This window comes from Oryctolagus cuniculus, chromosome 12 (genome assembly GCF_051225735.1).
Source record: "Oryctolagus cuniculus isolate XC-2025 breed Fujian yellow rabbit chromosome 12, ASM5122573v1, whole genome shotgun sequence".
NCBI lineage: Eukaryota > Metazoa > Chordata > Mammalia > Lagomorpha > Leporidae > Oryctolagus > Oryctolagus cuniculus.
In genome coordinates, this window is record NC_142878.1 from 24,433,911 (window position 1) to 24,456,478 (window position 22,568).

The following is a 22,568-nucleotide window of genomic DNA, read 5'->3' on the forward strand; positions in this document are numbered from 1 at the left end:
GCACATACTGTCATACTTTTTTTTTTAAAAAAAAAGATTTTTATTTCTTTATTTGAGAGAGGTAGAAAGGGAGAGGTCTTCCATCTGCTGGTTCACTCCCCAGATGGCTGCAACAGCCAAAGCTGTGCCAATCCGAAGACAGGAGCTTCTTCCAGGTCTCCCATGCAGGTGCAGGGACCCAAGCACTTGGGCCATCTCCCACTGTTTTCCCAGGCCATAAGCAGCAAGCTGGATTGGAAGAGGAACAGCCAAGACACAAACTGGTGCCCATAAGGGATGCGGGCACCACAGGTAGAGGATTAGCCTACAGCACAGGCTTCATCTCTCATACTTTACATCACCTCTAGATAACTAACAATACCTAATACAATGTAAATGCTATGTCAACAGTTGTTTTACTGTATTGTTTAGGGAATAATGACAAGAAAAAAATAGTTACCTCTTCAGTACAGATGCAATTTAAAAATACATATATTTTTGTTGTATTCACGGATACAGAACCCATGAATATGGAGGGACAGCTGTATATCTGGGTATAGATTTTCCCAAAGAATTGGATTGACTACCATTTTCAACCTAAAGGGAAGTCATTTTTATTACTTTGTTCAGCCAAAACTTAGGTTTCAACAACTCAACAACATGACAGCTGCTCTTCATCAGAGACATTTCATTAGACATCTGGATGACCAACTATCCGGATTTGATTTGGGTTCTTCCAGTTTTAGTACTGAAAGTCCTATGTCCCTGGAGACCCTTCGATCTTGGGACAGCTTTTGCCCCATGGCTAGACCTGGGATTGGACTTCATATCTGCACTGCTGGAGTGACTAAGAGTAGACAGAAGAGGGACTCACTACAAAAACAGCTGAAAATGTTTAGTTCTCCACCAAAAAATTTCCAGTCATATTCCAGGGCAAAGATAGTTTTCCAAAACTAGCCCAGTGATCCATTTCATTCACCAGGCAAGAGAGTTTCCTACTTGGTGGGGATGACCTACCTAGTGTTGGGAGGAAATTATGCCATCCTAGAAACTGGCTGCAACAAATACCACCACAGTGAGGTTCTGAAATAGTATGTTATTATTCCCCGCAATTTCAACAGTTTAGAGCCTAATAAATAACATATTATATGACAGGTAGACATAACAGCATAAAATAAGAAATCTCACATTTCTTTGGTTCTATTCAAAGATTTTGGCACGTGTGCACTGAAGGCAAACTCTTTTGAGTTGGAAAGATGCCAAAAACAGCACCCTCTCCAGAGGCCACACCTGTAATACCAAAATGTCTGGCCAGGAAAGGGGCTGTTGGACTTCAACCTGTTAATCTGATCCAGTGCCAGATACTCCAAGAAAACCAACACCTTTAGGACCTGGTCCAGAATAGGGACTGCAAAGTCAAGACAAGAATTTGCTTCCTGAGTGTGGGCTCCAGCAGAGAGAGAGGCAGAGCTGCCAAGTCACTGGCTTTGAAGATGCAGGAGGAAGCCTTGAGAAGCTGTAAAGGGCAAGGCAATGGAGTCTCCCCTGGCGTCTCCACAAAGGAATGCGGCCCCCTGATCCAACCTCGTGCACCCAGCTGTGAGGTAACGTACCTGCATTAAGCCACTAAGCGTGTAATAATTTGTTACAGAAGCAATTGAAGGCTAATACATCTTTCACAATTGCTGTTCGATTTGCATGCCACCTTCAAACCTCAGTATTTTGCTTCAAACCTCAATCTTTGACCATGTCTTACCTAGTGTTCAATTTGCTTCTCTGTACAGACTTAAAAACACAGATGGAGTACAAGACCAAATAAACCCGAAACCCCTCTGACAACACAAAACAATGCTTCCTTGTATTTGTCTACTTTGTTTAGTTTCTTTCTCTAGTTTGTTAGCACAGAGACTATTGACACCAAAATTGCTGAACATAACCAAAACCAGTAATTCTGAATAATGGAAAAATGTTTTTCGGTGAGAGTGGAAAATGCCATATATCAGCTTTAAAGTTGTATGCTAACACACAGTAGTTCTCACTGTCTCCCTAGAGTCCTCTGGATGTCACAATGACTGGCCTTTGTGAGCCACGGGCAGGATACCAAAAAAGCACAAGTAGAAACTATGCCATTCAATGTGCCAACAATCTCCGTGAAGAAATCTGCTTGAAATGACTTGGAAAATTTAAGTATACAAGAGCACTTCAAGAAGTTCATGGAAAATGGAATTAAAAGATAAGTTGATTTTGGTGCAAACAAATTTTAATCCATGCACAGTTTTCTTAAAACACAGTTGAACTTTCTAAAGTATCCTCATATTTATTAGCATGAAAGAAATCAACACAAACATTAGACAAAGAACAGCAGATACTTATAAAACAGTCTTCATTAGTAGTAATGCCGGATAGAGTGCAGGACTGCCTCTGCCCCACACGGAAGCTAGTAGGAACTTTAATCCCAAGGAATCTGATTACAGGGCCGCAAAAGCTATGCAAGGTGTCAAAGACACGCAGCACAAAAAGCACTTTCTTCTAATCAGCTCTGGACCAGAGATTCCCAACCCTGGCTGCCCGCTAAGACCACTTGGGGAGCACTAAGGAGCTATAGCAGTTCAGGGCGCTCCCCTGCAATTTGGATTCAGCAGGTCTGGGTGGGGTCTGCACCTCAGAGTTTTCCGACTTCCTGGGAGAGCCTACTGTGCAACCAGAGCTGCGAATTATTGCTCTTTTCAGAAGGGAGCAGCTCACTGTTCGTGCCCATGTGGAAGTGGCTACGCCACAGACTCGGATCAGTTCTCCTCCTCCTACTTTAGTAGCCCAGTTGCCACCACCCGTTTTATCTCCTCGAATGAAAATCTAGGAGTTATTCTAGAGTCCTCCTTCCCTTTCCCTTGTACCTTTACCCAGCAATTCCATCAGTTCTGAACCCAGCCCATCATTTCTAGTCCTAACATCTCCACTGGTCTCTCTCTCTTCCCTCAGTCTCTCTCTACTTCTTCCTCCTTCACTCTGCTGCCTGAGAACTACTCTTTCCAAAAAGAAAAAAAAAAAAAAAACATTCTGACTATGTGCCGTCGTCTGCATTCCCCACTCAGAGACTAGACCCAAACCCTTGAGCGCAGCATGAAGGGTCGCTCCCAAGCTTCCTTGGCTGGCTTGGTAAGTCCTGTTTCTTCAGTCTGCCACGCTCTGGCCATCCCCTGTCCACCCTGAATTCCTGTAGGTTACTGGAAGACACCATGTCCTTTGGGGCCCTCCACGGACTTTCATAGGTGACTCTTTATTCCTGGAATGCCACCCCCTCCTTCTCTGATGGATGATGCCGTATGTCACGGCTTAGATGCTTTTTTGCCCATCCAGCTTCTCGCCCAGCTCCCCACCAAGCTAAGCTGGTCCTCCTCTCAGCACCTGTGACGCTCTGCTCATACCTCATCCGACACTCGCCACGGCTACCTCCTCCTTCCCAAGCTTTCTCTCCATGGGACGGAGCAGCTCCGGGCAAAGCCTGTGTGCTTCTCATCCTCACATTCCCCACATCTGGTATTCATTCTTTTCTTCATGCATTCAATAATCTTATTAAATAGATAACAAGTGCCAGACATGCTGGCTACGTACTAGAGGCAAATAGTAAACAAGTTGGACCCTATTCCTGCTGTCTCGGAGCTTATAAAAGGGTGCTTCAAAAAGTTCACAGAAAAGGGGAATTAAAAAAGAAGTCCATTTTGGTGCAAACACACACTGAAATTCATGCACAGTTTTTGTAACCCTCATTTTCTGTGGACATTTATGAAATCCACTAGCACAGATGGATTTTAATTTTTTTATAATTTAATTCAAATTCCCATGAATCTCCTGAAGTCCCTTCAGATCAGGGTGGGCGTTGATGTTACAACAGGAAGGTACACCCGAGGTTGCAAGCTTTGTTTTTTGTTTTATACTCCCAGTATGTTAGACAGTAAAGAAAGCTCTGAAACAGGATTCAAAAGTCCACATTTGAGGACCTCATAAATCTGGGTCGAGGAAAATCGACCCGCCTCTCCTAAGGGAGGCCTGATGCCTGGTAAATGTTATACATAAATATTTGCTGAATGATTAAACGTACGAATGACTACTTTCAGTAAACCAACGAGGTCAGGTGATGAGTAGGCTGTACTTGTTATTAGCATTTGGCTGTATACACTAAACGGCTACGTCCATAAACAATCAGCAACCCACAATTAAATTCAAGCTGTCGTATAAACCAGTGGTGGAAGGAAAGGAGCTTGCAGGGTGTAACACCAACAATCCAGGCCAGCAGTTTATCGAAACTGGATTTTGAGGACATGGAGTTCATTAGTTACTCTCTCCACTTTCTTGTGTGCGTGAAAATTTTCACGATGAAATGACATTTTAAATTGGGGTTTGGGGAAGGGGGAATCCAAGTACTGACGAGAGGAAGCTATGGGTCTTGGTTGGGGTGAACGAACACGTCATCACCTCCTTTAGGATTATGGCAGCCTTCCAAGTCACCATCAGTATTTACATGGCTCAGCTGCTTCCAAACACTGAGGAAGCTTCTCCAAGAAGAAACGCGGGTAGCACTGGACTGACCTTTTGTTGTTACTGTTGAAGCAAAGTCCTCATTAACTAATCTGTTGGGAACAGAGTTTATCCTTCCCTGGCCTGATCTAGTCGGAGGCTCTGTCCTCTCGTGGAGCAGGGGGGATACCTCAATATCTACAACCAGTTCATCTTGTCTGGTGCCATAAGGAATATGTTTTTGTTAAGGCAGTGACCTCAGAAGCTCTCAAATCAGGTTTTAAAAAGAAACGAGAAAATCTGAGTAAAAATCTGATCTTACCTGTCATTAAAGAGAACCACTCCTGCTCTTTTTAAAATCTTTTAACTCTTAAAGCTATATCTATAGTAGTGAACTTCATAAAGTTTATGGAAAATACAATTTTCTTTTAACTTTTATTTAATAAATATAAATTTCCAAAGTATAACTTTTGGATTATAGCAGCTTTTTCCCCCCATAACTTCCATCCCACCCACAACCATCCCATCTCCCAGTCCCTCTCCCATCCTATTCACATCAAGATTCATTTTCAATTATCTTTATATACAGAAGATCAACTTAGTATATACTAAATAAAGATTTCAACAGTTTGCACCCACACAGAAACACAAAGTATAAAGTACTGTTTCAGTACTAGTTATACATTAATTCACAAAGTCAACACATTAAGAACAGAGATCCTAAATGGGGAGTAAGTGCACAGTGACTCCTGTTGTTGATTGAACAATTGACACTCTTATTTATGATGTCAGTAATCACCCGAGGCTCTTGTCATGAGCAGCCAAGGCTATGGAAGCCTCTTGAGTTCGCCAACTCCTATCTTATTTAGACAAGATCATAGTCAAAGTGGAAGTTCTCTCCTCCCTTCAGAGAATGGTACCTCCTTCTTTGATGGCCTGTTCTTTCCGCTGGGATCTCGCTCACAGAGATCTTTCATTTAGGTTTTGTTTTTTTTTGTTTTTTTTTTTGTTTGTTTGTTTTCTTTTTTTGCCACAGTGTCTTGGCTTTCCATGCCTGAAATACTTTCATGGGCTGTTTAGCCAGATCTGAATGCCTTAAGGGCTGCTTCTGAGGCCAGAGCGCTGTTTAGGACATCTACCATTCTATGAGTCTGCTGTGTAGCCCACTTCTCATATTGGATTGTTCTCTCCTTTTAATTCTATCAGTTAGTATTAGCAGACACTAGTCTTGTTTATGTGATCCCTTTGACTATTAATACTATCGTTATGATCAATTATGAACTGAAACTGATCACTATGGAAAATACAATTAATCACACATATAAGGGGCCTTGGGAAAGTTTGTGGAATATGGGTATTACGAAAAGCTATGCATAGATTTCAAAAATTTCTGCACCAAAATGAAGATTTAACTCCAGTTCCATGAAGTTTTTGAAAAGTACCCTCATACTGATAGATTGTGAATGTTTCTTTCCCACAAAATATCACAAACTTCATTGCTTTCATCGACAGAACCACTCAGGACTTCCACCCCCTCCTCCTGACATTTTGGTTAGATTCACAGATATCCTAGAAGAAAAATATTTCAGAATTCTTACCTCTTCAGGTCCCAAAGCCTGAGGCTTCACTGGCAGCTTTCGCTGTTGAGAAAACAGAGAGGAAAATGTCTTTTTTAAAAAGCAAAGGAGACATAAGGTGACACCAAACAGCTAGAAAGAGCAAACGAATGTTTCTGAACAAAGGCTGGTGGTAAGGGCAGGTTTACATTTTGGAGATTGGACACGGACATTTTGCTAAGTCCTTTTAAGAAGCAGATGCTGCAGGGGTACCTTCCTTTATGAGATTTGCTAGCCCACAAGAAAGCATGAAAACATGCAGACTACTCAGGAGTTCCAGGACAGAGTCTGTGCGGCCTGGCAGCTGAATAAAGTGCAAGCCTTCCTCCTGACCTAACTTGACTTGTTTCTAGCAGGGACGAAGCAGAGGGAGAGAACACTCTTGTGCAAGTGACAGGAACACAGTTGGTGAACATGCAATTTGTGCACATCTGGCTTTTTAAAAGGGTAGAACGGAAGAGGCCAGTGGTTATTAAAGTGTCTTTAGCACCCAAAGCTCCTACAGGCTGCTTGTAAGCTGAAAGGCATCCATACCCCTAGCCACCAACGGCCTTCATGAACACTGAGTGGCGTTGGCCTGATTCTGCCTGGGGCCTACAGTGGTTCACAGCTGAGCGAGTTGCTACGTGGAGGAGCTTCTTTACTCCTGCAAAACCGTAGCACATCCAGCTCCAAGGGACTTGCACAGGCCTCAGGGAGCGCTTTCCATTCCTGTTTTGTTCTGTCTCTGGACAAAGGGGTATCTCACATCTAGAGTGTTGTACAGTGGGGGTGGAAACCAAGTTCACAAGGGGCCCTAGGACCAAATGAACATCAGCATCTCTGGAGATCCCACAGTGCTTCAGACTCATGGATGCTGCAACGCCAACCCAACCAGTTCCGTTCCCAGACTACTATCAAGGGTCATGCTTTAAAATGAGCTGTAGTTATTAAAAAACCATTATCTCATGATTAGTGACAGAAAAGGGGGAAAAAAGCCAAGGGCAAAAAAAAACCAACCTATTTTCAGAGAATGAACCCTAGGGATAACAATGACTAAGTGGGGCTTGCAAAAGAAGCCTGTTCAAAGGTGCAAGGAGTCCGGCGTTCCCCTGAATTGTTGCTGACCGTGTGTAATGGCCGAGCCTCTCTGGAAGACAGATTGGCACTGTTCACTGAGAGACCCAAATATGTTTCCAATCGTTGTTTTAATGATGCCACTCCTTGAGCTTAACAACAACAAATAATTTTAAAAATGTAGACAGGGGCTGGCGCTGTGGCACAGCAGGTTAAAATCCTGGCCTGAAGCACCAGCATCCCATATGGGCGCCAGTTCTAGTCCCGGCTGCTCCTCTTCCGATCCAGCTCTCTGCTATGGCCTGGGAAAGCAACAGAAGATGGCCCAAGTGCTTGGGCCCCTGTACCCACGTGGGAGACCTGGAAGAAGCTCCTAGCTTTGGATTGGCACAGCTCTGGCCGTTGCGGCCATCTGGGGAGTAAACCAGCGGATGAAAGACCTCTCTCACTCTCTCTCTCTACCTCTCTCTCTGTATAACTCTCTTTCAAATAAATAAAATAAATCTTTAAGAAAATGTAGACAAAGAGTTATTACCAAGGTTTTAGAAATAGTCAAACTGTTACTAATACAACTTCCTAAGTAAAATAGAAATTCCACATGATAGGATAAATCATGGCCACAAAAAACCTAATGATCAGGAAAATGCACATGATGTAATGCTAAGTGGAAAGAGATAAATATAAACTACTATGTACAGTATGACCTCAACTCATTTTCTTTTTTTTAACAATTTATTTATTTATTTGAAAGTCAGAGTTACACAGAGAGAGGAGAGGCAGAGAGAGAGAGAGGTCTTCCGTCTGATGTTTCACTCCCCAGATGGCCGGCCGTAATGGCCGGAGCTGCACCGATCGGAAGCCAGGAGCCAGGAGCTTCTTCCGGGTCTCCCACATGGGTGCAGGAGCTCAAGGACTTGGGCCATCTTCTCCTGCTTTCCCAGGCCATAGCAGAGAGCTGGATTGGAAGAGGAGCCGCCGGGACTAGAACCGGTGCCCATATGGGATACTGGTGCTTCAGGCCAGGGCTTCAACCTGCTGTGCCACAGCGCCAGCCCCACAACTCATTTTCATATATATATATATATATATATATATGCACATATATACACACACACACACACATATATATATATACACATATATTTACATGTATAGTAGTTCCCCTTTATTCAATGTTTTACTTTACATGGTTTCAGTTACTTGTGGTCAATCACAGTACAAAAATATTGAGTGGAAAGTTCCAGAAATAAACACTTCATAAGTTATAACTTGTATGCCACTCAGAGTAGTGTGATTAAATCTCACACTTTCTCACTCTGTCCTGCCGAGAATGTGAGTCATCCTTGTCCAGCATATCCACCCTGCAAGTGTACATGCTACCCACCCGGTAGGCAGTCGGGAGCACTCTCATTTATCAGATGCACAGTGCTTGTGTTCAGGTGACCCAGCACTGCAGCACAATGTCTGCAACACTCACCTCACTTCATCTCAGCACACAGGCATTGCATTGTCTCCCAAGAAGGGCGAGTACAGTGTAACAAGACATTTTGCGAGAGACCTCATTCACTTAACTTCTATGACAGTACACTGTTATAATTTTCTATTCTATTATTAGTTATTATTAATTTCTTACAGTGCTTATTTCATACATCAAGTTTTATCATATGTATAGATGCACAGGAAAAGACATAGTGTATATTCACATAGAGTTCAGTATTATCCTTGGTTTCAGGCATTCACTGGGGTCTTGGAATGTATCTTTCAAGAATAAAGGGGTGCTGGTGCTGTGGTGTAATGGGTTAAGCCACTGTCTGCAGCACCAGTATCTCAAATGGGTGCTGGTTTGAGTCCCGGCTGCTCCGCTTCTGATCCAGCTCTCTGCTAATGTGCTTGGGAAAGCAGCAAAAGATGGCCCAAGTACCTGGGCCCCTGCACCCACATGGGAGACAGGGATGAAGCTCCTGGCTCCTGCCTTCGACCTGACCCAGCCCTGGCCATTATGGCCATTTGGGGAGTGAACCAGAAGATGAACAATCTCTCTCTCCCACTCTCTCTAACTCTGCCTTACAAATAATTTAAAAAAAATTTTTTTAAAGAGTAAGGGGAAACTACCATACATATTTTTCAATACATGTTTTCTATACATTTTCTAATATATGTTACATATGCATACTAATACATTTATATATAGTACACAATATATTGTATATTATACACACATTTTAATATACACTATGCATAATACCTTTTGATTATTTTTTAGAGAAAGATTGGACTAAAATAAAATGTAAATATATGACTTCTGTTTCCTAGCATAATAGAAGTGGGGGAAATTGGTAGATATGCCCCATTATCTGCTATTCTCTGCATCTAATCTTTCAATAGAATCTTAGGCAGGCAAGTTCATGTCCTGAGGGGCTACTTTCTACAGCCTCCCTTGCTGCTAGGTACAGAGCCATGTAACAAAACTCAATAGGAAGGCAGCAGAAGTGATATGTTTCACTTCCAGGTCATACTACAGCTTCTTTCCTGCTAACTACAGCATGGTCGTGAGGGCAAACCATGCTAGTCCATGCAAAAGGAAGAGAAACATGCAAGGACAATGGCATAACACATGATCTCCCATGGGGCTCAGCAACCCTCCCAGTCCTGGGCCGTTACAGTAAAGAGGTAACTTCTCACTTCTGTCAGCCACTAAATGAGCCTCCATTACATGTAGGTCAACCAACAAGTTAATTTTAACAAATGGGGTCGTTCTTAGTTTTTTCTTTACAGTTTTTAATATTTTCCAAATTTTCAATAATGATTGAATCACTTTAATGATCAGGAAAAAATTTAAGTTAAGGGTTTTTTTAATTAATGTTAAGAATATTAAACACAGAATAAAGTTTTGTCAACATACACACTCTTTCTACATAGGAGAACACAAATGAACGCTACAGTTGAGGGACCAACGCTGTGGCGTGGTGGGTAAAGCCGCTGTCTGCAGTGCCAGAGTTCCATACGGGCACCAGTTCAAGTCCTGGTTGCTCCACTTCCAATTCAGCGCTCTGCTATGGCCTGGGAAAGCAGGGGAGGATGGCCCAAATGCATGGGCCACTGCACCCGCATGGGAGACCTGGAGGAAGCTCCAGGCTCTTGGCTTTGGATAGGCCCAAGTCCAGCTGTTGCGGCCATCTGGGGAGTGAACCAGCAGATGGAAGACCTTTCTCTCTCTCTGCCTCTGCCTTTCTGTAATTGCCTTTCAAAAAATCAAAAAAAAAAAAAAAATCTTAGAACAAAAAAAAGACAGCTACATTTGAAAAGTGGTTGTGGCTTCTTTCTCTAGGGCGCACACACCCCAAACACGCAAACTCTGAGTTTAGGAGGGTCTTTAATCACACCTCCCTCTGATTCAAGCCTTTTGAAAAACAGTTTTACTAAGAAAAAGTTGCTTCAACTCTAAATAAAACCTGCTTGAGGTTTATGCTAAGAAACAAAACTTGCGTCAATAAATTATAATTGTGCAAGGGATCGCCAAGTTTCTTAAAGTGAATTTAGAAATAGTCTTTAAAGCAATCGTGTATGGGCACTCATACCTAACTGCAGGATGTTGCTCGTTCTTCACAGGCAGTCATAACTGATCCTTCCAGAGCTCTGTGGACTAGCCATCCACCAACGATGTGCTTTAATTTTATTATTTCCCCGAATGAGTTAATTTATTTGTGACAGACTCAGCAGAGCTCACATAACCTCCCTGGTCTCCTTGGTGACCCATGATCCTCCATTATAAGATGATGACGTGAGATAAAGGAGCCACACCTAGTCCATAAATGAGACGACACCTGGTCTACTTATGAATCAGATCTGAAACACTGACCCATTGCAGGCAGCCTTAAGTGCGGTGGAGAAATACACTGAGGACCATTTAAGGGCGCAGTCATCTGATGCCGGCAGCGCTTGGGGCCTTTTAGTGGATCATTACGGCCTGTGCACAGGCACACAATACACATCACCAGGTTGGCCTAAGAGACTTAGATGTGATTATTTAGCAGATAAAGGAACTCTGTCTCCCCAGTGGGGCCTTTTCTCTCCCGTGCATGGCAGTACCCAACACCAGTGTGTCTTAGCTCACACTCAGTAACAGGCTAGATGTCAGAGTCTCTGAGGATAACGATGCCAGCTGGTTCTCAAGAACCCCCTAAGCTCTCTCCTACCATGGGCAAATCAAAGCTGACAGTCAAGGCTCTCAATTCTTAGTTTCTCTCCCTCTCTTCCCTCTACAGCAACACAGCAAGCCAACCCGACAGGCCTAATCACCATGGCAACAACATGCACTGTGATTATGAGTGTGTTTGTTTTTGAAAATGACTCACAGATTGTTCCCCCAGAAGACCCAGACGCACAGGTTTCTGGCTGGTTTATAAAATGCACCCAAATTTTCCTTGCAAATCTCTTGCTCCCATTACCATAACTGGTTCAATGGAGAGAAATCCATCACATCAAATATGCCCTTTTCCTTAAGGATGGAAAAAAAAAAAAACCACTCCAGGATTAATCAATTTAAACCTCAGGTTTATAATGAAATTAATTTGAGTTGGTACACTGCAGATAATTAATCTGTTCCTCATTAAATAATTAAGGTATTTCAAAAATGTAGTTTTAGAGACTAACATGAAATGATCAGGAGAAATCAAATCAGTAATGAAAAATATCAAGTAAAACAGCCTAAGTCTATGGATATACGGTCACATGTAAAGTGTTACAAAAAACAAACAGCAATAACTAAAGTCTTAATATGGAGATGTCTTTTAAACCAATGTCCAAAATAGACACTTATTTTTAAAATGCAAACATGAACGAGAACAGATATTCAGAAGAACAGTGGACTATTTCTATTCATTTATTCAGTAAATATGATTTAAGACCCTCTGTGTATTAAGCACCATGTTTTTCTAAGTAGAGCATCATGGGAGGGCGTGGTGAAGCCAATCTTGTTGGAAATGAAGGCCCTGGCCATGGCTTGGTGCACTGTCTTCTCACTGAATACTTTTGGGCTTCAGAAGGCACCGGACTAGGGAAGACGCTCAGTGACAGGGCATTGCTTGATGATCCTGCAACTCAGAGTCCTGACTCTGACATTAGTGAAAAAAAAAAAAAAAAAAAAAAAAAGCTGATAATTTTGGTGTGTTGATTTCCCCTGTGTGAAATGGAAATAAGCCATTTTAAAAGAAATATAAATGGAAATTATTTATATAACTCTATTGAACTTGAATTCCTTGAGGCGAACACATAATATGTTACACACACTCATACTATGTTACACAAGTTCAGAATGATGATCTGCAGGGACCGGCGCTGTGGCACAGCAGGTTAAGGGGCAGTGAGCTTGGCTACTGTCTACACCCCCAGCAGCCCGTACCAGAGAGCTGGCTCCAGTCCCCGCTGCTCTGCTTCCCATTCAGCTTCCTGCTAATGTGCCTGGAAAGGCAGCAGTGACCCAAATGCGTGGTCCCTGTCACCCACATGAGAGACCGAGATGAGTTCCTGGCTTCAGCCTGGCCTAGCCCTAGCTGTTACAGTGAACCAGCGATGGAAGATGGAAGATGGAAGATGGAAGATTCTCTCTTTCTCTCTCTCTCTCTCTCTCTCTCTCGGTGTGTGTGTGTGTCTAACTCTGTCTCTCCCTCTCTCTTTGCTGCTTTGGCTTTCAAATACATAAATAAATCTTAACAAATTATCTCCAAAGAGCCATGCATTGTATGCACCACTGCAGATCATCGATTTTTTCCCTGGAGATTGGTGGGAAGCGCAGAGTGACTGTCAGGTGGTACAGATGGGGTTGTAGGTAGTAACAGCTAACCTGGCGTTACAGAGCAAGGCCCAGTTCTCACTCTCAGTCCACGTCCACTGCAGGGGTGTCAAGAGCCCTTCTTTGTGCCGTCCTCACTCTGAGAGCAGGAGTCAAGAGTGCAGCCACCACTGCTGTCCCTGCACCCCTACAAATGCCCAAGGAATGTGCTCACATCCTGGTTTTTACAGCTTCTTCCTGGGAGAGACACCTGTCACAGCTGCCAGGGTGAGGCACAGGACTGCAGGTAACAAAAGTGGGTGGTGAGTTGGGAAGGAAAACTGGAGCTATTTACGGCCAAGTGTAAAGATTCCTGAACAAAGGGGCAAACCTGAGACTAACACCCAACTTAGCCTGACTTTCCAGGGAAACAGTCTCCCTTAGGTGAGTCCTTCCTCCAAGTTCTAAGCATTTAGGATTCATGGTGGATTATAACAATCCCTTCTGCCAGAATTTAGTAAGAATCCTGTGGATAGCATAAAAGATACTCTACTGCAAATCTGTGTAACAACTACACAAATAATAGCTACGTCTCTTGAATCATTACTATAATTTAGGCACCATGCTAGATAAACTTAGTGTATACATTAATAATTCTCTCCAGACAATTTTGTGAAGTATATATTATCATTATTGTTCCCACTCTATAGATGAAGAAACTGAGGCATACAAAGTTTAAGCAACTTGCCCAGTGACTCTGATTCCAAACCAACATCCTGTAAGCACAGTGTTCCTATATGTTCAGCCTTAGGATATTCTTTCTCTACAATGCAGTATTTTAGGATGAAGATAGCACTTATAACATAAAACAAGTTGGGCCATTTTCTTTCCTCCCTAGGAATTTTTATCTTAAGTTTCTCTTATAAGTTTTAAAAATGTGCAACAGCAGTGTTTTCCCCTGAAAGGGGGGAAAAATGAAACTGTTATTACAATGGCTTAATGCCCATCCACAGCAGTGCACACTAAACATAACCATCTTTCACGAGGTTTTAAAAAACGGCAAAGGATAGAGTTGGTTCTCCAGGAAAAGCCTCAGAAACACAGTGAGATGTTTTTCCTGTTTAAGTTTTTTGCCATTTGTCTTATATGGTTCTGCCCAGATTAGACAAATAGGCTCCTGAAACAGCTCTCTGTTGGCAAAGCCCAGAAATTACTTTCCTGCTCAAAAATGCAAATGTAAGAGGAGGAGGCACTCAATCATCTACCGGAGAAAAGTCCTCCTAGCTTTAATGCTCAGTCCGGCATGACAAAAGGCAGAGAAACACGCCTCAGAGACAAGCAGTGCAGACCCTGAAATTTCTCGTTTTCACCGGCGCTGCCTCACCTGTGCAGCCTGAAATGCAGTACGAACCTGGAGTACACACGTGAAGGAAAAACACAGGCAACACGGCCGCTGGCGAGCGGAAGCCTCGCCTCTAAAGGATCGTCATCAGAAAAGCCAGGGACGAGTCATGCTTCCCTTACAGGTGCTGTCACCAACAGACACACACCTCTGGAGAAAACCAGGCTTTCTTAAGTCACACTCTCCCACAGGACACTTCGTCCTTCTACCTCACTGTCTACGGGCCGGGCTAGATTTTATTTGGATCAAACTGATTTAAATAACCAATCAGGAAGAGTTAACTGCATACATACACACACACACACACACACACACACACTGCAGGACTGGTTGTCTAAATTAAATGCCATTCTTATTATTTTAAAGGACCGGATGCACTCTTTCCAGAATATTCTAATGAGGTTATTCTTTATATTCTGTTTTCCTCCAGGATACTTCCTCTAGCCTACTCAGAACTTCATCATCCACAAAACCAGTAATTTTCTTGTTTGTGTGTGCATTTGTTTTTCTCAGTGGGAAGCCCATGTTCCAACCCTGTGCAGTTTGAGGTGGTGTGGTCTTCCTAAGTGAGCCTTTCTGAGTCCTGGTTCCTGCACTGTGAAACAGGAATAGTAATAGGGGTGGCCTCTACTGACTGTGTATCTGGTAGCCGCTGACTCCACCCTTCTGATTAATTGACCCAGATCTTCTTTTCCAGGGTGTGGCTCAGAGAGGCCGAGGGGCTCCTCCATACCGAAACCTGCCCTTAATTCTGAAACTTAACAGCCGTTTCTGCACAGTGAGGGGGAGCTGGCCTGGGAGGGTGGATCAGCCTGCTGTGGACACTGGGTTCAGGAGGAGGGAAGTGTGTGAGCTGCTCAGGCCGATGTCCAGCCACTGAACAGTCAACTCCGCAACTCCCCTCACCTCCGGGGGGAATGTCCTGTAGTTCAAACCACCTGGCTGTGAGCATTCTCTAACCAGTAACCAAAGGATCCTGATAGAAAAATACTATCCTCATCTCAAAAGAGGTTTTCTAAAAACCAGCTGAAAACAGTGATGTGTAGACAGCAGGCGGCACACACTGAACGCTCAACAAATGCTAGTTCTCAGGTTGCCTCTTGGGTTGATCCTCACTGTTCAAACACGAGTGAGGGCTTTACTCTGTGTGCTTGGAATGGCTCCTCTGTGGGGTCTCCCCTGCCCCCACAACACAGAACGACGGACCAAAATCCTGGGTTTCTCCGCCTTATTCGTTGAAGAAACGCCAGGGACTAAGGTGAGTCTGAACAATGAAGGTGGTGTTCAATTCAGACAAGCCCTATTGCTGTGATTGCAGTGCAAGTTAAACAGATCTTTCTGGCTGGGTAAATTTATTTGCTCTAAGAGAAATCTAACGCAGATCAAGGACTCAAGAGAGTGGCCAAGCATCCTGCATCTGAAGTGTGCCTCGTTAGCTGCAGAGGAGAGAGTTAGAGTACTGTATCTGTATGGAGGAAGGCCGTACCTCCTCTGGAATCACACCTCATTCCAGCTCCAGACACACTTATCTGTGTGCTTCCTGGACCCCTGCACACCTTCTCCTAGACCCTCACAAGGTTGACTCCTCCTAAACTCAGGAGTCACCTCCTCAGAGAGGCCGTCAGGGACGACCAGCACCGCCATCCACACCATCTCTACCATTCAACTCATTTCTACTTTAATCCATCACACTACTCATTGTTACCCAATATATATATTTTTTTTGCTATAATTTGTCTCTGTCAATCAATCTTGATGGAATCTGATCTAATTAGTCTGGGACCAGGCCAGGACGCTAATGTTTTTTCAAAGCACCCCGAGTGATTTCTAATGTGCAACCAGACATCAAAACCACAAGTCACTGTGTTGATTAGGTCTCTCTCAACACTGTACTTTAAGTTCCAAGAAAACAAAGAACTGGCTCATTTTGTTCAACCTGGTCTCCCTGGCATTTCGAAGGGCACTTGGCACGCTGCAGACATTCAGCTGACACTTGGGGACAGACTGCTGGGCTGTGTGGTAATTATTTCCGTCTTTGTCTGTTTTCCCCAGCAGTCTGTGATCTCCTGGAGGACGAGCACTGTGTGTAGCTCAGTCTGCATGAAAAAAAAAGGACTCACTCAACAAAGTTCATTAAATAAACTGCGCTGTGTGCCACAAGATAGACGAAGATGAAGCCAGATGTGGCCACTGTCCCCAAACAGCTTGCAACATGGTTAACAAAGAAGTAAATGTACAGGCTGTGTTATAAACACACTAGAATGAGCTAAATGTTCATGAAACAACCAGGATTTCAGAGGTGGCAAAGACTGTTTCTCACTGGGAAGGGGAGGAGCGAAACCAAGGAAGGTTTCATGGAGACAGTGGCATCTGAACTGGGTCTTACAAGACAGGTGGAAGTTGGCTATTCAGAGAAGTTAGGCTATGGGTGGTGAAGTGTGGGAGAGAAAGTGGAGAAGTTACTCCAAAGAGCCCAGCTGCAGGTTTGAAGGGTGGGAACTAAGACATCAGTTGCCCACATGGGAAGTATAGACAGTGTCAAGGTTCATTTCCAATCACAATGCAAAGGGTTATGCAAATTGACTGCAGCTCAGATTGCTTGGGAAGGAAAACAGATTCAATGTTCATAACCGAGGGGCTGAGAGAATGGGGTGTCACCCATAGTCGCGGAATCAGGTGAGTAGCTGGCTTTCAGGAGTGTGAGAGGTAGCGGGAGCCCGGCAGCGGGAGCCCAGCAGCGGGCACCAATGTTTCACTTCCAGTAGGTTGGATGTCCCGAAGACCCTGCAGCAGCCTGCTGTGTGGGCTTAGAGAGCCAGTGAGAGATCAGGATGGAGAATCAGTCAGACTTGGGGCTGACCCCACAGCAACAACCAAAATCCCAGGAAAGGATCTGACGGACGGAGAGGAAGATATGAAGCAGCCAAGGAATCAAACCTTAAGAATGCTCAGATCTAGGGAGCAGGAGCTAGAGGGGAGAAGTTGGGAGCTTTCAGAGATGTAGGAAGAGAACTGGCTTAGAACAGCCTAAGAAAGTCAAAGGTTTTTTTATTTTTAATCAATTAATGTGGATATAGAAATCCAAGCATATAAGGCCAGCATTGTGGCTTACCAGGTTAAGTGGTTGCCTGTGACACTGGCATCCCATATGGGCATCAGTGAGTCCCAGCTGCTCCACTTCCCATCCAGCTCCCTGCAAATGCACCTGGGAAAACAGAGGAAGATGGCCCAATCGCTTGGGCCTCTGTGGCCATTTTGGGAGTGTACTGGGAGATGGAAGATCTCTCTTTCTCTCTCTCTGTTTCTGTGTGTGTGTGTGTGTGTGTGTGTGTGTGTACAACTCTGCCTTTCAAAGAAATAAATATCTTTGAAGAGGAAAAAAAAAAAAAAAACAAGCATGCTTACAGAGAAAGAGGAAAGGACCAACACCAATACCAAGAAGAAGCCAACTATGTAGCAAAGACAAATGATTATGGTCAAAACACAATCCCCCAGAAAGTAAAAGGCAGTGGGACAGAGAGTCCAAACAGAGCGTCTGCTCTCAGCCTGAAGAAAAGGCTGTGCTAGCTTGGCAGGGGAAGGAAGAAGAGGATGGATGCTGAATGATGCTATCATCTGCATGTTTGCATCCCCTGGAATTCATATGTAGAAGCCTAAATCCCCACTGCAATGGTGTTGGGGAGGAAGCTTGAACAAGTAATCAGGCCACGAGGATGGATCCCTCCTAAAGTGATTAGTGCCCTAACAACAAGCCCTAGGGAGCTGGCCAGCCCCTTCTGGCATGAAGGATACTAATAGGCCCTCACCAGACATCAGATCTCGGGCACTTTAATCTTGAACTTCTCCATCAAGAAAAATAAATTCCTGTTGTTTAAAATTATCCAGGTCATGGTCATTTGTTATTGCAGTCTGAACAGACTAAGATAGTTGAAGACATGGAGAGTTTTCAAGGTGATAAGGAATAAGGGTAAGGAGCCTGTAATACATGACTTCTCAGGAAACAGAAAAGATGAGGTCCCCTGTAGCGAATACAGGGAGGGGACTGGAGTTGAAGGGCTTTCACGGGAAATGCACAGGGGAGAGTGAAAAGCAAGACACAAAAGACAGCAGGAAAGGACATTCAAGGAACACTAATGGCTGGGTCCATATCCCCAGTGAGTGCTGTGCACCTGTGGAGAGGATAGGGGAATAGCTGACAGCAATAGCCAAGCCCACTAGAGGCGAGGGAAGGCCAGAGAACAGGGAGCAAGGGCTCAACAGACTGGCTTTTTAGGGTCTCGCCCATAAGAACTTGACCTCTACACACACCTGTCAGTAGAGAAAAGAGCTGATCTGTCTCACCTCAGTCCTTGTATACTGTGGCACCTTTTCTAAGAAACATGCTCTAGAACTAAGCACTTGGTTTATAAATGTTTAAAAACTCCTCTATAGATTCTCAACACTGATTCCCACTGAGCATAATTTGTTTTCTTTAATATAAGAATTTCCAGGGCTCACAACTGTATCTAATACCTGAAAACTGGAGTCTCTATTACATAGTGGTATCAACTTGAACAAACTGACACAGAAGAAACTCCATATTTGCATAGGGCATGATTTAAACATTACTCTCTTCTGTCTGAACAAAATCATTTTGTGTCCTATAAAGACTTTATCCATTTGCCCTTGTATGTATGGAGGAGAAGTGGAGTATCAATCAACTGTGAACTCCAAATTCTGGGCCAAGTCCATTATCCATCATGGGGGATTCGTGGAGGCTAGGTCACCGCAGGATTCCATTATCCATCATGAGAGGTTGATAGAGGCTAGCATGCCCCATTTTCAGCTCTGTCATTCTACAGCATGCTAGGCCAGAGACTAAGCCTTTGTTCTGTTTCTGTTGCTTTTTAATTGATGAACAATAACTGCATATATTGATAAGCTAGAATGTGGTAGTTTCATATACATAAACATTGTGGAATGATCAACTCTAGCTATTTAACAGGTCCAAGTTTAATACAACTCTGCAGCTCTCTTCCCACCCAGATCCAGTGAAGCCAAGCACTTGAGTTATCCAAGTAATTGGAGAATGAATAAATTTGCAAATCAAATAAAGATGGGGGTCATTATCCAGCAACCTCTCCCCCAACACAGGCAGGCAGGGTGCACTACAGAAAGCTTACACGTAATCAGTCAGGAACCCTTCAAGCCATTTAAGGTCAACATCTATACCCACACCACAAAGCTCAGGGCTGGCTGCCATTCCGTAGAGTTCTCCCTAATCATTCTGCCCAGCTCACCTCAGTCCCATCCATATCCTGTCTCACTGGTTTCAGGATTAAGAGCAAAATCCGTAGTGGAAAACAAAACAACAGATTCTTTATTTTAAAAGTGAAGTTTAGATTAGAATCACATTTCACTAGTAGATACCCGTCTCAGAAACCCACTGTACTAACTTAACCACTGCGGCCCCACCCAGAGATGAATGCTCTCCACTGCAATGGGTTTGAGAGTGACTTAATACTTCCGTTTCTCTTTTTCTGACTCTGCTACCTCGTGGGCATTTTTCTCGTCCTGAGAAGCTTCACAAATGAGTGTGGGCCAGAAAGTCACAGAAGCAACAGCCCTTCCGCGTCTCCTTGGTAGCAGCCTGGTCCCTGGCTGCACCAGCCAGGTCACAGGTGTGCGTGTTCACAGTGAGTGTCTGATGCTCACTGCCAGGTTCTTGACATCACCGATTCGTGAGGCCCATGCATATTTTCTTATTTTGGTTTTAAAAGTTACTTTTGAAAAAAATATTTTATTTGAGCAGGGATAATTCTGTTGCATATACAGGAAATTAACTATAGATATTATAGTTGTGATCTAATGATACGTTGGTTAAGAGATCCCATCATTTTAAAATGTCTCTTCAACAATCCAGTTCTCAATCAGCAAAGGATTTGATTAGACATTCCTCCAAAGGAGATATATAAATGGCCAGTAAGCTTGAGAAAAGATGCTCAACATTACTAATCATTAGGAGAACCCAAATCAAAACTACAATGAGATATCACTTTGTATCTCTTAGGACAGCTATTATCAGAAACAAACAGAGATGATAACAAGTGTTGGTGAGGGCATAGAGAAGTTGGAACCTTGTGTACTGTTGGGGGGAATGTAAGATGGTGCAGCTGCCGTGGAAACACTGGCAGTTGCTCAGAATTCAATACAGGATTAGCACGGCCAACAGTCCGCTTGTGGATACTCAACACAAGTGAAGGTAGGCACTGGGACAGATCTCTGTATTCACAGCAGTTTAATCACAGTAGCCACCAAGTGGCCCACGTGACATAGAAGGACAAATGGATCCACAAAGTGTGGTACAAACATAAAGAGGAATCACTCAGCCTTAAAAAGGAAAATATTTTTTGTAAAAAAATTTTTTTGATTGATTCATTTTAAAGTCAAGGTTATGGGAGGAGAGGGAGAGGGAGGGAGGGAGACAGAGAGACCTCCCATCCACTGGTTCACTTCCCAGATGGCTGCAACAGCTGAGGCTAGGCCAGGCCAAAGCCAGGAGCCAGGAGCTTCTTCTGGGTTTCCCACACAGACTGAAGGCTGGGTTGTCTTCTGCTGCTTCCCCTAGGTACTTTAGCAGGGAGCTGGATCGGAAGTGAAGCATATAGGACACAAAACAGTGCCCATATGGGATGCCGGCACCGCAGGTGGCTTTACCCGCTGCACCACAATGCTAGCCCCCCAAAAAGGAAGGAAATTCTAACACACACTACAACCTGGATGAACTCGGAAGACATTATATTGACTAAATTAAAACAAAAGGATAAATGTTGTATGGATGCCACTTATATGAGTTACTCAGTCAATTCATGGAGCTGGAAAGTAGAACAGTGGGTGCCAGAGGCTGGGAAGGGGGGGAGTGGGGATACAGTCTTGGTTAGTGGGTGCAGAGTTTCAGCTGAGCAGGCCGAAAAGAGTTCTGAGATGGACAGTGGTGAGGGTGGCTCCATAATGTGAATACACCGAACACCACACAACCGCCTGGTTAACACGGGAAACTTCATGCTATGTATATTTTATCACAATACAAATAAATCTCTCCATGAACCTCTGATGTACTGGCAAAGGTCAAGAACATGCTAACTTTTCCATACGCCAAAAGGAAGAAAAATGATACTTTAGTATTTCCTCTACAGCCAGGTACTCACACACAGGCAAAAACAAAACAAAAACCTTGCTTACGTACTACCAGGCCTAATTTACGAAGATTAAACTAAGGCCCAACAATTAATGTACCTGGTCAAGTAATAAGAACCAGGGATAGTGGGGTGGGCTTTGTGTCACAGCAGGTTTAGCCACAGCTTGGGATAGGCACATTCCATACTGGAGAGGCTCGCTTAAGTCCTGGCTACTCCACTTCCAACCCAGCTTCTTGCCAACATGCCTGGGAGGCAGCAGGTAGCGGCTCAAATACTTGGGTTCCTGACACCCCACGTGGGAGACCAGGATGGAGTTTCTGGTTCCTGGCTTCAGCCTGGCCCAGCCCCAGCAGCTGTGGACACTTAGAGAGTAATCATCAGATGGAAGATCTGTCTCTGTCTCTATCAGTCTCCTTTCTCTGTTTCTCTTTCTCTCTCTCTCTCTCTGCCTTCGAAATAAATGGATACATCTTTTAAAAAAGAGAGAGACCAACAGTAGGATTCAAAGGCAAGTATGCCTAACTTTGAAGCCTGCTTTCTTTTCCCTCCATGGTGTTCCTTTCTCCTACCTACCATCATGTGTGTGGACAGGCTTTCTGCTTTTAGTATTAGCCTTTAGACTTCAAAGTTAGTCCTGTCTTGAAGTAGCTAAAAATAATCAGTCAAGCAAATATTCTTTACAAGTAGCCCATCACATGAGGCCCAGGGCTGGCCATAGCATAAGGGAGTCATGTTTCCATTCAGCCACTGCCATATGGCAGAAGGAAAAAAAAACACACAATTAAAATTTCAGTGCCGGGTGACTCCCTCAAAAGCCACTCTGCCTTTCGATATCCTGTAAGGGCAGAATCGGCGGAAATGGTCTCCGTGCACAGCGCAGGGACATCTGCCTCTTTTTCTCAACAGCCTGGCTTCATAGTTGCAGATTTGCTGTTCCTCACTCTTGTTCTGCTTCAAGCTGGAACTCAACAAGTAAGGAAATATGTGGGGCTTGCACAACATAGGCCCCTCTCAAGTGTTTTCAGAGGTAGCAAGGGGGCTTTCTTCCTCTA

At 43.9% G+C, this 22,568-nt stretch overlaps 1 protein-coding gene across 8 annotated transcripts in view; it reads right to left on the reverse strand.

Moving 5' to 3' along the window:
- The window catches only part of GNG2 (G protein subunit gamma 2), a 176,722-nt gene that overhangs the window by 101,845 nt on the left and 52,309 nt on the right, over nucleotides 1–22,568 (reverse strand). For 6 of the 8 annotated variants that reach the window (XR_011380722.2, XM_089309713.1, XM_089309714.1 and 3 more), the window contains one exon: nucleotides 6,093–6,134. The exons of 1 other annotated variant lie outside the window; for it this stretch is intronic. The gene's annotated coding sequence lies outside the window, so the exon portion shown is untranslated. Of the gene's footprint in view, nucleotides 1–6,092; nucleotides 6,135–17,450; nucleotides 17,539–22,568 lie in introns of those variants that run through there. One more of the 8 variants, XM_089309715.1, reaches the window with a different exon arrangement.